General features: G+C 41.9%; 1 protein-coding gene across 5 annotated transcripts in view; it reads right to left on the bottom strand.

Annotated features, from left to right (window-relative positions):
* Nucleotides 1–17,602, bottom strand: part of SGCD (sarcoglycan delta) — a 555,521-nt gene that overhangs the window by 277,724 nt on the left and 260,195 nt on the right. Inside the window, exon 3 of one of the 5 annotated variants that reach the window (XM_075068197.1) lies at nt 9,055–9,252. The exons of the other annotated variants lie outside the window; for them this stretch is intronic. The gene's annotated coding sequence lies outside the window, so the exon portion shown is untranslated. The remainder of the gene's footprint in view (nt 1–9,054; nt 9,253–17,602) is intronic. 5 annotated transcript variants of the gene reach the window in all.

Here is a 17,602-nt window from a genome sequence, read left to right as displayed (position 1 = left end):
TTTGCTTGCAGCTGATTTTTTTTTCTAATATAATTTCAACTAAGTAACAACCTCAGCCATATTTGATGAATGAGTGCTGTGGGAAAAAGCTGTTCCTATTGTAAAAGTGCTAAGCAACTTTTTTACAGCCAGTGGCATTGCGTGGATTTGGATTTCCTGGTAAGGAGCCTTAACAGAACTGTTTCAGAGTAGCAGCCATGTTAGTCTGTATCAGCAAAAAGAACACGAGTACTTGTGGCACCTTAGAGACTAACAAATTTGTTTGAGCAAAAGCTTTTGTGGGCTATAGCCCACTTCTTCGGATGCACAGACTTGGAACATACAGCAAGAAGATATTTATACATACAGAGAATATGAAAAGGTCGAAGTAGCCATACCGACTGAAAGAGGCCAATCAATTGAGATGAGCTATCAGCAGCAGGAGAAAAAAGTTCTTGTTAGAACTGCATTTCACTGATTTAGTCCCTTCAACAGAAAGGCCTGATTATAACAGATATTGGGGTTTGTTAGATTTCCTCTGGAAGAGGTTGAAACAAGATTCTCTGCTCAATCACCCCAGTGCAGCTTGGAGGGGATTTGCTCGGCGTGCACAGATTTTGTGGTGTTTGTTTTTAACAAGTTAGAGGAAAAAAAATTGCTTTAATGAGTCTGTTTTGCAAACCTCGGGCTAACTTATGACAGCACAGTCTGTGCATCGGGGTGCAGAGAATGCATGGCCAGCAAGGGGAGGGGCACACCCATCCCCCTCAATTTTGGCACACTCCAGATGGCCTGAGGGTCAAGATGGTGCCACAGCCACCACACACCTTCTTCCAACCCCACCTAAGGATTGCCAGGTGCCAAACAATCAGTCCTGGAGATCCAGCTCCATATCAATTTAGGAAGCTTCTTAACTGGCAAGCACCAAGTGGTAAATTAAAATGTTATAACTTTTGGTCACTTCCTTGATGCTTTGGTGGATTCACTTAAATAGCGGTGTCCAATCTGTGGCCAGTGGCCATTTGTGGCCCTTAAAGGCTAATAAACTGTGTCTTTGACAAACAAATTGAAATTGTACTCCTTGCATTCCTGAAACAGAAGTGTCTGAACCAGGCTCATTTCTATGGCAGGATTGGGGTCCCACCTCTCTAACTCTCCCTCATCCCTCTGGCTTCGGGCGGCGCTCTGAGTAGCTGCTCTCCTTTCCCTGCTGCATTACGGAGGACGGAAGACAAAGCAGATTTTGTCTGCACAAATACTTGCTTCCCTGCTCCCTTGTGAGAGCTCCAGGGAGAGCAGGGTAGAAGCCTGACTGGCTCTGCCTCAGCCCAGGGCATTAGTACAGCTAGGCTTGGTTCAACATTTTCCATCTAAACTGGTTTTGCGATTGAAAATTGGGTTTCTGACATACAGATTTTTTTCTTTGCAAAAAGTCTCTGTTTTCCACAGAAAATTATGACTTTTTGTCAAAAAGCCAAACACCCGAAAACCAAAAGGTTTCCACCGAAAACTTCAATTTGGAAAATGCAGCTGTGGTGCCTTATGGGATTTGTAGTTCAGATGCCTCTTGTTCCCATTCTCCACTATGGACCAGACTCCCCTGTTGGACATAGGGTGACCAGATGTCCCGATTTTATAGGGACAGTCATGATTTTTGGGTCTTTTTCTTATATTGACTCCTATTAACCCCCACCCGTCCCGATTTTTCAGGCTTGATGTCTGGTAACCCTAGTTGGACATCTCCCCTTATTTAGTGCAGCATGTGATTTCCATGACACATCACAAAGGTTGAGTAAGAAGAGAATTGTTGGTGCATCATGGGAAATGTAGTCTGGCCCAGGAGCCCCACTCATCAATGAAAATGGAAGCACGAGGCACCTGAACTACTATTCCCATGGAGCACTGTGATGGCATTTTTGAATAAAAAATTTTCAGCTGAAAGATTTTGTTTTTTAATTTTTGGCCAAAAAGTTGATGTTTCCAAGCAGGGAAAAAATGTTTTTGACCAGTTTTAGTTAAAGTGGCCCCTTGACATTTCTGAAATGATATATTTGGCTTTCAGATCTGAAAAGGTTGGATACCACTGACACAAGCTAAAGCACAGGAGAGAGGAAAGGGTGATGGACAAGTTCATATGCTGGGCCAGAACCACAGCGGGTGAAAAGTGAAGTGAATGGAGCTATATTGATTTACAGCTGTTGCAGATCTGGCATGTTATCTTAACCTCTTTTTTTAATTCAGTAGAGCTCAATTCATCAAGAAAGCTGTGGATTTGAATAATGAATTCCTGAACTGAACTTTTATTTTAAAATCAAGGTAAATGGCCAAAAGAGTGAGTTTTGTTCTTAATCTAGAAAATAAACGTCACGTTTTGCACCTGACCAAATCCCTAGAGATGAAATTATTGACATTAAATCCCACAGATGGGCATATTAAATAAAACTTGATCAGCTTAGTGTCACCTACAGAGATGGCCTTTACAAAACATTCCAGTTGACTTATATCTGTACTATGTCCTATATTTTCCTACATTTCCTGCATGTGCTAGATCAAACCAGACCCAATTAATAGTCCCTCCTAAAGCACAACCCAGGTGTGTGTCAGTGGCAACTGTGCAAGGGGGAAAGGATTTGTCTTCCTGCAGACCCTGCTGAGAAATGTCACGGAGCGGCAGGGCTCGTCTGCACAGAAGCTCAGTATCCCTCTCTACCTTACTGTCTAGCAGTGCAGCTCCTTTTCCAGCCAGTGAATCCCTTGGGGGACCCCCTTCAAGGGTGATTGCCCTACCTTGAGCCAGTCCAGGCTCCCATGTGGATCCTTCGACAGTGTGACCTAAGAACATCTGCCTCAGTGGCATCTGGAACAGTAGTTCTGATGGGCGAAGGCCTGAGCTGCCCCTCACATCTAAGCGTGGCGCTGATTAGAGCTGGTTGACATTTTTTCTTTTTATTTCAGATTTTTTTTAACAAAATAGAAATGGTTGCAGGAGGCAGCCTGTTTCAACAGCAAACACTCTCAGCACAAACAGGTGAACAAAATCCCATTCCCAGACACTTCCGGTGGCAATTTTTAAGACTAACCATGCTAAATTCAGTGTCATCATTGTCAACTATTTCACCACTTTTCAAATCATGTAGGGAAGGAGAGGGCAATTTTATCATGGAGATCTGCACAATCTACCGTGAGTGGCATGTCGTTTTTGTGCCAGGAGGAGTAAGCAGTGTCTGGTATGTGGGCACAGCTTGGAAAAGTGTCAACTTTGTCCCCCCAATCTGACCACATACAGCCTTCTGTGGGGCCGAGGCTGGGATGGAGAACTCTGCTCAGAGGAATGTGACTGAGCCCACCATTTTTCATGTGGGAAGAATTATACCCCTCCTATGCGGTGTTAATGTTCCATCAACGATATTTCCACTGCTGTGCACATCATTAAAAGTGCAATTTATTTGAGAAAGTGGCAATCTGCACCCACTGAAGTCGATGGCTAAACTCTGACTTTAATCAGACCAGCTAAAGAAATGTAAATGATTTGATGTCTGTTTCATCACAAAAGAACTGCCTGCAGCGTGCTTAACAGGTCATCAACAATCCACACAGAAGGGAAGCTTCTTTCCTCAAGTTGCCAATTATTCTAGTTCACCTGAGAAAGGTGGATCTTTAGAGGGGCACTATGATGTCATAATCTACACAGAATGCAGCCATTTACTGCTGTCTGGCCTCACTAGTCACAGTATTTGGACCTCACTATGTTTTATAGTGGAATGATCATATTAATCAATCAAAATCTCACATTAGGTTAGGGAACATGTTAAACACTTCAGGGTATTTTCCAAAGAGTATTCCACATAGAGGCAAAATTGTTTCAACTTAAAGCTTTAACCTTAATTTTTTTGGTGGGGGGGGGAGAGCGAGAGGAGAAAGTGGGGGAAGAGACATTGAAGCATGAAGTCAGTTCACAATCAATGAAAGGAAAATCAGTCTGTCTATGTCAGATACTCTGAATTATTCTACTGGCCCAGAAAGATGTATTCCCTCATGGCCATCAGCAGACCTGTCACAATTTGCATGGTTCTATGCACTGATCTGAAATTTCTCCTATGCACTATATTGGAAAATGTAGTGCTGAACTGTCAGACAAACAGAGGAAGATGTGAACAACAAAGCAGGCCTGCCTTTTGCAAAACATGCAGCTGATCACTTTCTATTTGTCGATTCCCTTAAGGCAAAAAAAGCATGTGGAGGAGAACAAAGACATACACTGGCACACAGCCTCTGCATTCACTCCCCAACCCAAGGCCCCAGAGACCAGAGAGCCATCCAAGGCTGGGGCTAGAAAACGAAGGACAGATAGGGGATATGTGAGTACCTGCGACTCCACACCCTCAGCTACTAGCCAGTCAGTGAAAAATGCCCCCCTCACGGTCCACTTCAGCCTCGTGTCCCCGTCCACGGCAGCATATGAGGACCAGCAACAGCACTGCCATAACTGCAGGCTCATTGCTGCCCTCACCGACAGCTCTGAAAACTAGTCACAGAGCATCCACTAAGCACCAGCGCTGTTTCAAGCACTACTAATTTTCCACTGGTTGAACTGCAGATCTCTTGCAAGTCTTGGGAAAGAGGAGCAGACAGTTTGTACAGGCCCTTCCTTCATCCCTGGCCCCACCCACATTCTGCATGTGGCCAACGGACTATGCAGACTCCCCCTACCCCAGGGGGAATGGAAGACATGCAATAGGGCTAGCATCCTGAGCCACAGGCATGTCCCCTCGCTCCTGGGCAATGCTCACTGTGCTGTAAGTTATCAAAGAAACTGCTTGGAGCAGGAGGATGAATTGGCTTCTTTAGGCCTAGGTGGTGATACCTTTAATCACTATTCATTCTGGCCCCATTGAAGTCGATGGCTAAGCTCTCAGTGACTTTAATGGGACCAGGATTTCACCAGCTGACCTCTTTCAGCAGTGCCACTGAAGTCATATGGAGCTGAGATGCTATTTAGTTGAGTTAGGGCATCGCAATTTGCCCCTCCAGTTAAAACAATAATTAAAAGGGGGATGTAAATCTAGGCCATTTTGATCATAAGGGGAAATTATGCTGCTAATTTAATTAAAAGAAATCTGATTTGCTGTCACTGCTCTGTTACTGGGCTTTGGCCATGTCAGTATCCCCTGACCTGTCTGCATCTCTGGTATGACAGCAGGATACGCTCTCCTCATGCCTACTAGATCTCAGTTTGTCCCTAGCTGATTGTGCCAGCCTCTTATGTGAGCTCTTGTCAATCGGCGAACTGAGATACAGTCAGCAAAGCAATGCACCTTTTACACTGGATGGCAGGATAAACATGCTGTGCATTGTTCTTGTTATAACGTTTGATTACTGAATGTTAAAATAGAAGCTCATATAGAATGTACCTTTTAACTACTCCATTTTATTGAAATATATTGGGAAGGCAGAAGCTCTTCCAGGGCAGTGCAAAAGTTTACCTTACTCCTGATAAAGCCTGAAATGTGTCACGGTGCTGTCTATTGCCTCTGGGTACAAGCCTATAACAGTCTTGCACATCTTACTGCTGTTTTGCTATATTTTGCTACACTGCTACCCTGGCAACACTGTGAATGGCAAAGAGAAAAGTTATTAGCAAGTTTCCTGTGGTTTCTTTTAATTGAAGGACATTTCTTTATGCACTTCCAAATGAACAACACCTGGTAGCTAAAGAAAAATCAAAGAAACAGAGTAATACAAACCCTCTCCCCAAGTTACAGCTGATCTAACCAATGCAAGTAAACAGAAAAAGCCACAAATTATGGATTTTGGCCTGAGCCTTGCAAGAGCCTTTCTCTTAGGGGGAAAACATCTATGTGATTCTGGGATTACGGAGAATATCAGAAAGAATTTAAATGATAAAACTATCAACCAAGTATGCATAAAGCAAAATAAGTTCACTATCTCTACAAAGCCCCCTTTCACCTTCCTCTGAAACGTGGAGCATGGGTCACTTCCTACTTTGAATAAGAGTAAATGGTGGAGTCTCTGTAATTTGAAGTCCTTGAATCAAGATTTCAGAACTTCAGTAACTCAGCCAGAAGTTCTGGGCCTGTTTCAGGAGTGAGTGGGTCAGGTTCTGTGGCCCACGGGAGATCAGACTAGGTCAGGGGTTCTCAAACTTCATTGCACCATGACTCCTTTTTGAGAATAAAAATTACCGTATGACCCCAGGCAGGGGGACCAAAGCCAAACCCCAAGGGTTTCAGCCCCAGATGAGGGAGCCTGTAACTTGAGGCCCACCACCCAGAGCGGAAGCCCTTGGGCTTTGGCCCTGGGCACGGGAGGTCAGACTTTGGCTTTGCCCTTGGGTGGTGGGGCTTGGGCTTCAGCTCCAGCCCCAGACCCCAGCAAGTCTAACGCCAGCCTTGGCGACCCCATTAAAATGGGGTTGTGACCCATTTGGGGGTTGAGAACCACTGGACTAGATGATCATGATGGTCCCTTCTGGCCTATGAGGTTATGAACTGCTCCAGGGACATGATCTATTAATTGTCAAAAACTCTGGCTGATATTTCCGAAGAAACCTGAGGGAGTTAGGTGCCCAACTCCTTTTGAATGTCAATTGGATTTAAGAGTGGAATTTCCAAAAACATCTAGGTGAGTTTGCAGAAGTCATCTCACCTTTCAACTGGATTTGTGGTTTAGAGTTTCAAAGGAGCCTAGAAGAGTTAGGTGCCAAACCTCATTGAATTTCAGTGGAATTTAGGCACCTAACTCCCATAAGCTACCTTTAAAATCCCAGTCTCTGACAATAAGCAAGTCAAATCACACCAAGAGCATTCAATACTATTACTTAGGTAGCAATGCAAATGTTCACTGTCTCATCCCAGTAGACTCAATCACCCAGGCTAACTGAAGTGGGACCATCAAAATCAAACTGCAAAGTAATAACCACTATAATCAAGAACTAAAAGTAAGCAGATGAGCAGTCTATTTATTCCAATAGTTGACATTGAAATGGCAGATTCAAAGTCTGACAATAACATACCCAAATAACCATTCACAATTCAGCTTTATTCTGCTTCAGAATGACCTGTGAACGCATATACTAACTATGGCCAGCACTACACCTCTAATGTTTGAGGGAGATCAACTGCCTAAGGACGTTCCACAAACTGAACAATGCAAATTATACGAAGTATTAACAGGAAAACTGCTGTTAGGTGGCCAAATACTGACCTCGGCTGTATCCCTGCAGCATCATTACACTCATGCTGCTCCACTGAAGTTAACTGAGGGCAAAAAGAGCCCCCTATACCCTTGCACCTTAGGATCTCAAAGCTCTTTACAACTATTCACTTAAATAATTAAACAAACCTTACTGCACCCAAATGAGGTAGTTCAGAGAAACAGCCCATCAGTAATGCCTGTTTGTGTGATTCTGAGAAACGGGGACCATTGTTAGTTTACACCCTTTCTTGTGTAACTTCAGTGGCACCTGCCACATAAGTCAAACATAAGCATGATGTGTCCAAGAAATCTCAAGTATCACTGACAATTAAAAGGTATATTCCTTTGGGAATAATGACAAGGAAGCATGAGCCTGTAAAATTCAGAATTTAAAACTGGCTTCCCATGATCTCACCCATGCGTATGTATGTAACAAAGAAATGAAAAGGAAAAAACAATGCAATAGCATGATACCGTAGACTCTCCCCAAGTTACACATACAGTAGGGGGCAGTCAGAGAAGCCAAAGAGAAGGAAGATGCTGTAGAAGAGGCACAAGATAAGGGGCTGGAAAATATTTTACTGGAGGCACTGGAGAACGATGCATGCACTTGGCAGGAGATGTGCAGAGAAAACTGGAAGGGATTTAGTAGCAATATCAACATGTGGGGAAGAGTAAAAAATGACACCAGAGTTGTGATTCTGTGGGACAGGGAAGGTGGGGGAGCTATTAACATTAATGGGAAAAGGAGGGTGTCAGGAGAATTTTGAAGGCAAGATAAAGAGTTAAGTGTCTGAGCTGTCAACAGGATACCCCGGAGGAAATGTAAATCTGATGAGAGAGGAAGAGGACATAGGATGGAGAGGTGAGTCTATGAGTCATCAGCACAAGATGGCAATTAAAGCCAGTCCCTTACTTCCACCCCATGAAGCGTTTTGTTGGGCCAGGAGCCTTTCCAAGTGCAGCTATGTGAATGGAAGCTGTTCAGCATTTGGTACTTTCTATCATCTTTCCCAGGTAGATTAGCACAACCCACCCTTCATGTTCTATTTCAAAGTAACCTGAATAAAAATAAAACAGCACAAATCAGAGTTACAGGACTGTAGTGTTGATCACAAGGGCCAAAAGAGTTAAAGGTATTATAAACTCTTCCACTGTCCAACACTGAACGGGTATTACAAAGGTTCGGGGGATTTCCTACAGAGACCTTGGTTTACGCAGTTTCTGGGGAAACCCCCCAAAGCATTCATTCTAAAGTTGAAAGTTTATTATTAAACATAAGGAAGCAGAAATCAAACCCTGCATTTACACTAAAACAGACATTATTTAATTATGCAAAACAATCAACACCTATTAAAGTATTTTTCCTGTTGGCAGCAAAATTTCAGTCTCTTATTTTTACCAACAACCTTAACAACCTTTCTTTGATGAAAAGGAAAGGGTTCATTCTACTCTCAGTCCTGGTGTGCGAAGGGTATTCACTCCTTCTCTTTGCAACAGGCAGACGCAAGGGAGAGGAGAGAGAGGATAGAAAAAGTGGGTGGAAATAGGGCTTTTGTTGAGGTTCTTTGAACACTGGGTAGCTGGCCAATCACAAATGGATGCTTTGGCTGGCAGGTCAGCCACAACATCTGTTGAATGGACCCTGGCTCATATTCCAGTCAGAGATGTCATCTCGTTGGATCCTTTCTCCTCAGGATGGGCCATTTTATCTCACTGTGATTATATGTGCAGTACAGTTGATATCAGGATCCACCAAAAAGCTGAGAGAGAGAGAGAGAGAGAGAGAGAGGGGAGAGAATGAAAAACAGTGGGGCAGAAAGTAACACAAAAGGGAAGGGAGGCAGAATAGCATCTTACATGCTTCTGCAGGGCTGACAATCAGGTATCCTCACCACGGAGCTGAGGGCTGGGTGTCATGATGATGTAATGCCTTTCAGGTGAAAAACAAAGTTTCTTAAACAAGAGCAAGGCCTGATGGCCTCCTCTCAGGAGGAAACCCCATTGGTCTGGTCTAGTCCTTCTGTCTTGGGACCAGGGAAGATCACACAAGACAAGCTGTGGTGGGATGAGAAAAGTTGAGCAGAGATGCTTTAGGGTGGGATAGGAGGACACCATACAAATAAATAATTTTTCAAAGTCTCTTTTAAGAACCCCAATGGTGAGGGTAGGGAGTGGGTGGCATAGCTGATCCCTTCATCATTTTGTCCACCAATTAGGCCTAATAGCCACCACATTGATTTTGGTCCATTAATTTCCAGACTCTTATCTTCCTGTTTACAAAGCATGATTTTAATGCAGTCCTTGAGTTATTTCCACAGGCCTTTTCTGTTTCTCGGTCTGGTTTTCATGCACCTGCTTATAATATTCTTTATTGAAGATAACTTGACCTACTTTTCATGGTCAATTCCCAAGCAGGTTAAAAAGTTATAGGTTATTGTGACATCTTACAAACTGTCACGTACTTTTTATAGTTGAGCACACAATTAGGGTAAATTTGTAGGCCCAGAGGCAGGTATAAATACGAAGGGAAGAATCAGTCTAGAGATAATGAGGTTAGTTCAATCAGGGAGGATGAGGCCCTGTTCTAGCAGTTGAGGTGTGAACACCAAGGGAGGAGAAACTGCTTTTGTAGTTGGCTAGCCATTCACAGTCTTTGTTTAATCCTGAGTTGGTGATGTCAAATTTGCAAATGAACTGAAGCTCAGCAGTTTCTCTTTGAAGTCTGCTCCTGAAGTGTTTTTTGCTGCAAGATGGCTACCTTTATATCTGCTATTGTGTGTCCAGGGAGATTGAAGTGTTCTCCTACAGGTTTTTGTATATTGCCATTCCTAATATCTGACTTGTGTCTATTTATCCTTTTATGTAGGGACTGTCCAGTTTGGCCGATGTACATAGCAGAGGGGCATTGCTGGCACAAGATCGAGTATATTACATTGGTGGACGTGCAGATGAATGAACCGGTGATGTTGTGGCTGATCTGGCTGAGTCCTGTGATGGTGTCGCAGGTGTAGATATCTGGGCAGAGTTGGCATCAAGGTTTGTTGCGTGGATTGGTTCCTGTGCTAGAGTTACTATAGTGCGGTGTGTGGTTGCTGGTGAGAATATGCTTCAGGTTGGCGAGTTGGCTGTGGGTGAGAAAATTTCCACTACATGCATCCAATGAAGTGGGTATTCACCCACGAAAGCTCACTCTCCAATACATCTGTCAGTCTATAAGGTGCCCCAGGACTCTGTCGCTTTTCACAGATCCAGACGAACATGGCGACCCCTCTGATACTTTGTAGGCCCAATTATCACAACAGGACAAACCTAGGCCTCCTGTTTGTCCATACAGTTCCAGAATCCTGAGCCCATAGGACTGACTCACGTCAAAGCTGCTAACAATAGTACATTGATCGGGGCTCAGGGTTTAGTTCCGGGGATTGGGAAGCCAGCTGTTTAAATAAAGAAATAAGTGCCTTTTCACACAGTCATTTCTGGCATGGTCACTCAGAGGAGCCAGTTGATCTGGATCACAGTCAGATTAGTTAGCCTGCCTTTGATGCATAATGTGGTAATTTATTACAGCAGATTGTGGCTTATCATTGCACATCTACTGTTTTATTTCCAAGGACAATACTACATCATTATCATTTCCAGCACAAGACTAAATCATCCGCTTGTCCCTCTTGTGTCTGGGAAGAGTCACAGACTTACAACACTTCAACACTCTTGGCATGTCAATGACTGAAAGGGTAAGAAACATTATTTATACGCCTAACTTCCTCAGCCAAATATGACGATTGGGCTGCGTCTAATGATAGAACGTAGGCTATTTTCCCAGTCTGTTTTCTATCTCAGCCAACCCCCCCTTCAGCTTCTGCCTACCCGACATGGCTTAATCCCTGGCTGTCATACTTACTACTGGTTTTTGAAGCAGATGTTGTCTGCTCCTCTATAGCCAGAACCCCTCAGGTATCTACCATCTGATGCCCAGGCTATGTTCTCAATCTGTGCATCATGCTTCCTTGGGGCAACTGCAGTATAGCGGGACCATGTGCAGCCTTTGTTAGACTTGCAGTTTAATACGTTGCTCAGTGCTGGTTTTATATTGCACAGCAGGGTCGCTAGAAACTACAGTTCCCTTCAGTTGAATCTCCATTTGGCATTAAAGCAATTATGATACAATTTTATGTATGATTAACCCTTATTCTCTATGCAGCTTCTGCCAAGCTTCCTAGATAACTTTAAATAATCTTTGAACAATATCTCTTTGGAGATGAAGGGGAAATGTTCTCTCTAAACTGACAACAGACTGCATTAGACTTTTTTTCCCTTTCAGTCTAGCCATTCTGATGCTGTACCAGCATATTTCTCAGCAAATTTTTCCCTGTGTACATCAATAATGCATTTTCCTCTTTGCTAATCATACAAGGAGAATATTGTATAATTGTTTCCATGATAAATTCAGTTCTGAAAGCATAACCACAATGGTACCTAGTGAAACTTATCCCTGTGAAGACAGCAAGCACAAGTCCTATGAACAATTGGTGCTCTGTTTTAAATGGTGCATCGGCTTTGTGTTACGGGGTGAATGTCACCTTCCTTGCTTACCGCCATATTAAATGGGCCACTTTTTGCCCTTGTCCATGAACATCTTCACATGAACGGATGCTGGCTGTCCTTCAACCTTGAGGACGTCACTGGAAGCATTATGCAGCTTGGCTCAGTTTTGAGTGTTGAGAAGATCCAGCTAATTTCTTATCAAGTTTACCAGGGAGAAGCACGGAAGACATCTGGGAATCCTTTATTTTAGTTGGAACACAACTCACAATTAAAGTTAAATGACTTCTTTGAAGGGAAAAAAACCCAGAAAGAAAGTAAATTGAATGCAGTGGGCATAGAATGCAGATGGATGTCAGAATCAAAAGTGAAGCTTAACGGCATTTATTGTTCAGAAACAATCCTGTCTTGTGATTATTTTAGTATGTTTGCCAGACTTGTCATTACACGCTTTAGAGTTACAGTATTAGTGCCAGACAATTGTGTTATCTTTATTCCTCTCTGCAGGATTACATGAACATATTCTTTGGAGTGCGTATCACACTGGGCTAAGGTTAAAAAACAATCAAGGCATGTAGCAAACTCCAAGGTGCCTTACCATCTCTCTGAAATATAAATCAGAATCCTGGAGAGAAATAATTCTGTGACATAAAAAAAATCTGAAATACATACCCATAAGGTCAAAGCTTTGCTAAGCAAACAACAAATAAAACTGGAAGCTCTCTTTCCAAAAGCCTTGAATCACAGTGACAGCTACAATGTGTGTGAAATTACAGCACTTATAAAAACCTCTACCCATCCGTCAGAAGGTAGTGACGCACTGGCTTGTATTTCGTCCTATAGATTGTTTCCAATTTATACAGAAACAAACACACACACAAAATAAGCCTTTCTTAGAAACTTTTATAGGCAGAGATAGCATTTCAGGAACCAAAGGTTGGAGATCTAATACAGTATTATAAAAGTGACACCAAAGGACAAGTGCTTACTAACTTAGAAATGCATATCAAATAAATCAAGGCAATTCTTCCAGTAACATATAGTCCACCGTCTGTGACATTTTCAAAGTGCGAGCAATTAATATCACTGGAGGTCAAGCTCTTGCAGTACAGCATCAATATTCAAATTTTGCCTGCAATCTGCAAAAACTTCTTCATTTACAACCAGAGAATAAAGACACTGCATGTGGAGGCAATGACTTGAGTGGAATACAGTCCGTATTTGTGATGCAAACGTTCCCTATGTGCGATGTAACTGCTCGTGGACTCCGATCAGTACAAGACTGTGGACACCATTCTTACGCCAAAAATCAAACACCGAACAAATTTTTAAAAAAAGGAAAAGTGGGGCAAAGTCTGCCCTGGCTTTACATTCCTATAAACTATTTGATTTTAGTGATATTCACCAGTGAAAGTGAGGGCAGAATGGACAAATTACATTGTAAATTTGCCCCAAAATTGAGACGATGTACATTTTGATGGCTTTAACAAATGGTCCCCTTTCCTAAGTGACTGCAAGATGCAACGCCAAGAAAGTCAGCAAACTAGCTGATTTTCCTTCACCGTGATCCAACAAACACGTTAGCCATTTACACCATCTGCCGTACACGTCAGTCACAGGAGGAATCTGGACACCCAGTGACATCACTCTGGAAACACATTTGAGAATTGAAATATTGATCCAACTGGCCAAGGACCAAATAGATAAGGACTCTAGGTAGATGTGAGGAAAAAAATGCAAATCCTGTCTCTTCTAAACTGTAGGTTTCATTCATTTGAAATCCAGCATAGCTTTCCTTTCTTAGGCTACAGGCATTCTTGGATGGGAGAAGTGTGTCTATGAGATACTAAAAAGCAGCACCAGAGTTTTGGCCTGTTCGAAAAAGCACAGCGTACAATATAACAAACCAGACTTTTATGGAGACCTGGAATAGGAAGAGCCAATAGGATATATTAAATGATATTTCCTGTCAATACAGGTTCCAACCAACATAATCAAACCTCACTGCTGTAGCTCATTCCCTCAAACCTCACAGCCAATACACTCCTATTACTCCCCCCCGCCTTCCCCTTACAAAGCTCTGGAGTAGCTCTTACAAGAATTTCACAGAGAATGAAGTATTATGTGATTTGAGCCAAATGTGTATAGTCTGCTCACTTTACTACAGATAGGGGCATCAGTGGTTTGTTAACCTCAAGGGTGACAGTGGGCTACATGTCTCACTGTCCATGCATCTTAAACTCCATTTGAAATGAAGTGATCAGACAATATTCATACTGAATTTCAAAATGCTATGATTTATCCAACTAAGATTTACATCTGCTGAGTTTCATATACAAAAGCTAAAACAACAAAAATACTCTGAATCCATCCACGAAGGTCTGAGGGGGAAACAAACTAAAAACAAGCTCTGATTGTAAGGCCAGATGTAAAAATCACACATAAGGCTAGAAAAAATGAGTAAGATTCAGACATTTGCTTCATTTGTCAATGGCAATGCTTGCAATCCCAAGTGGAGGTATTAATAATGTTTATTTTTATATATCCTCTAATTCAAGAGCATTTTAATATTTCCTGGATTCAGTACAGAGATGGTTTTAGGATCCAAAGATGAAATCGTTCCTTAAAACGAATTCTCCAGTTCAGCAAAGCACTTAAGCAGGTGCTTAAGTTGAAACTTGCACTGCATTCTTTATATACCCAAAACTTCCAGGAAAGACAATAGGAATTTACACGTGTAAAGACTGCAGAAAGGGCTTTATCCAAATGGGCAGGTGTAAGATAAATGGGTCTCATTTGGGTTCATTTCCAAAGCAGTGCAATGTTTTGCCCTAAATCCAACAAAATGGCACCATAAATGCATCTTCCATTAACTTATTCTACAGGACACCATCTCAAAAGAAAGGTTATTACTGATGACCCAGTATATCAATATTAAAATAATTAGTCCGGGAATTTTTTGCTAATCTTCCAACTATTCAAAGATGCTGCAAAATAATTTTCTTAAAAGTGTGATTGACTCTGAGAAAAATCTATGCATATAAAATGTTTTTCTTTGGCACTGCAAGGTTTAAAACAATCAAACTACTATGAGGCTCAGTAAATTAAATTAAACTTGATGCAGCCATTCCTCACAAAAGTCCCTTTATCAACAGATGTACACATTTGGAAACAATTGAAAATTCAGAACTAAGGCATCAAATGCTTCTGAGATTGTATTTTTGAAAAGCATTTCACAGGATGGATATGAAAATTCACGATAGATGTCTCAAGGTTTGTTTCTAACACAGGTTACTATGATGATTTTTGATTCCTTGGCTTTTTGTGCGTGTGTGTTTTTAACCTCTATTGCTTATGGGTCAAAGATCCATTTTATTGTCAGAATAAATGTGAAACCCTTGCTTTGCATGCTCTTTTGCCGTGAGAAACATGGGTGACCATGATAAGGTGACTGATTTCCTTTCAACTGAAACCAATTCACTGAACTCCCAGTTGGCTATGGAGCACAGCACAACAATGTGAAATTGCATTGGTGCTGCCACAGAATGGCTTGTTTAACACAGCTGTCTTCCAAGTAGCTAACACAGGTTCTGCTCCCAACCAACAAATGGAGAAGCCTTCTTTTAATACAGTAGTGAAGTCCAGTTAGTAGAGCAAAGGACAGAAGATAAGAAGATATTTGGGGCCAGATTCTCGGCTGAGGCAGAAGATCCAGCCCTAAAGTCTGCTGAATGACCAAACAGTGACCTCAGTCAAGTCACTCAGCAACTGCCTGCCTCAGTCAAACCAGCCAGTAATAAAGTTTTAAAAAATAAATTCAGGAAGGACCTGACCATATACTGCAGATCAGCTAAACTTTCCTGAGTTAATAAATTACAGACAAGAGAGACCTGGAAAGACCAAAGGAACCTATATCTTTTCAGTGGTGGAAAGGTATCAAGATAGAACACAGTTTGGTAACTGGCCTTGCTACAGTCTAATAAATCCTGCACTGTACGGCTGCCCTTTCCAAAACCGCCACTAGGATGCTGACACCAGATTTACATTAAGATGAATGAGAAATGGGCGTCAAGAGCGTCCAGGCAGATCTGAAAATGAAAGTCATTATATTTGCAAAGCACATTCAAAGCTTGGCTACAGCCAGATCCCTATTAAATCAGTCATTCTGACAAGTGACAGTTGAAAAAAATCAGTAACAACAACACTTCTGGTCTGTTTAAATTGTGAACATTTGCAATTGCTGTTTTTATTTTTAAATGGACAGTGTGTAGCGAGAACTCTGATGTGCAGCTTTATGAAACTTTGGAAGGATATGCCAGGGAAACTAATGGTCTCTCATTTAACTTTATACACCTGACATCGGGTTGACTGCTGTCACCTTCTCCTTATTTTTTGGAAATTTTTACAGACCCTTTGCTAAAACTTCAGTCACAGCAGAATTATTTATAGACAATTCTCCTATCTGACCAGCGTTAATGAGGTTCAGCTACAGTAGATGGGTCAACCTCACCAATACATTTGCCTTAGGTCACCTGGCTGTCAACACAGATCCAATTGTGTTCTAAGAATTAGAACAAAAGGAGGAAGCCGTATGCCCCCCTACTCAAAAACTTCACCTACAAAAGTTAGTTTGCATAGTAAACACCCCAAAGGTTGCTAATAAGAATGGCGCATAGAACAATGTTATCAAGACTGGCAATTGGTTTGCAATTATTTATGTAGATATACATATAGGAACAGTCCATCTTTTTCTCCAAGGTGGTGTTCTCCAAGGCAGGGCCATTGCACTAGGCTGCACAGCAAGCTGTTCTCTGGTGGCCTCATTAGCCATCTCTCACAAGCTAAGCAGCAGAGCAGTGCCCCAGATTTTCACATACCAACTCTGACATTTATAAAATACTTTCAGTCCTGACAAGATCAAAAACTCAGCATTCTTTCAAATCTCATAATAACTCCCAAACACCCTCAGCTCAGGCTGAGAAAATGGAAAATGATGAACCTCTTATTAGATAAAACCTGGCAAATTATGGGATTCTTTCCTCTCCCACCACCCCCAACACAAGGCATTCATCTGATTTCTGCAACCCTCTTCACTCTTAGAAAACACTAATCACATTTCGTCCTCGACAAGACTCATTTGCAATCATTACAGTCCTTCCCATCTCTGCTGCTGGCACTTTCTCTATCGCTTGTGGCCTTTGGGGCTTCCAACCAAAAAGCTCCTACGGTTTTACTTAAATGTCAATGTGAGACAACTTTGCTTTGCATATTAGAACAGAATGCTCCAGCTGTGCTGCAAAGGACGTTGTGTCAGCATTTTCCTTCTAAATGTCTGCTCTGAGCTAAAGCTCAGAATAAAGGAAACGTTCTTGTTTGATACATCTTTCCATATACCAATGCTTTTTATTGGTACTCCTATAACTTTAAATAGCCATAATGCTCTGAAAAAATGGGTTGCAATTAGGAAGTTGAAAATAGAGAAGAAATAAGAATCCTTTACTTACTTTATATTATACAGAAGATATAGATAGAGAGGCATATCCCTTAGCTATTGTACATTCATATACATATATACATACATACACATACATCAATGTGTCTGATTGGTTTCATGGGCTTCCCTCCATCACCTTGTTCTAGCCCATTAACATCTAGTTTTCTACTTTGGGGCTGAGACGATCTCTTTTGGTATAAGTTTGCACAGACCCAAGCACAATGGGGTAAGCACTACCACAATACAAACAATAAATAATTCAGTGGGACACATTCTGCTCTCACACCATTATAAATCCGAACCACTGACTTTACTCCAGGTTGACACTGATGTAACAGACAAGAATTTGGCTCATTATTTTCCTGTATA

Source organism: Chelonoidis abingdonii, chromosome 7, assembly GCF_003597395.2.
Source record: "Chelonoidis abingdonii isolate Lonesome George chromosome 7, CheloAbing_2.0, whole genome shotgun sequence".
In the NCBI taxonomy this organism is placed as follows: Eukaryota; Metazoa; Chordata; order Testudines; family Testudinidae; genus Chelonoidis; species Chelonoidis abingdonii.
Note: the sequence above shows the minus strand (reverse complement) of the source record. Positions and strands in the feature narration are given on the sequence as shown.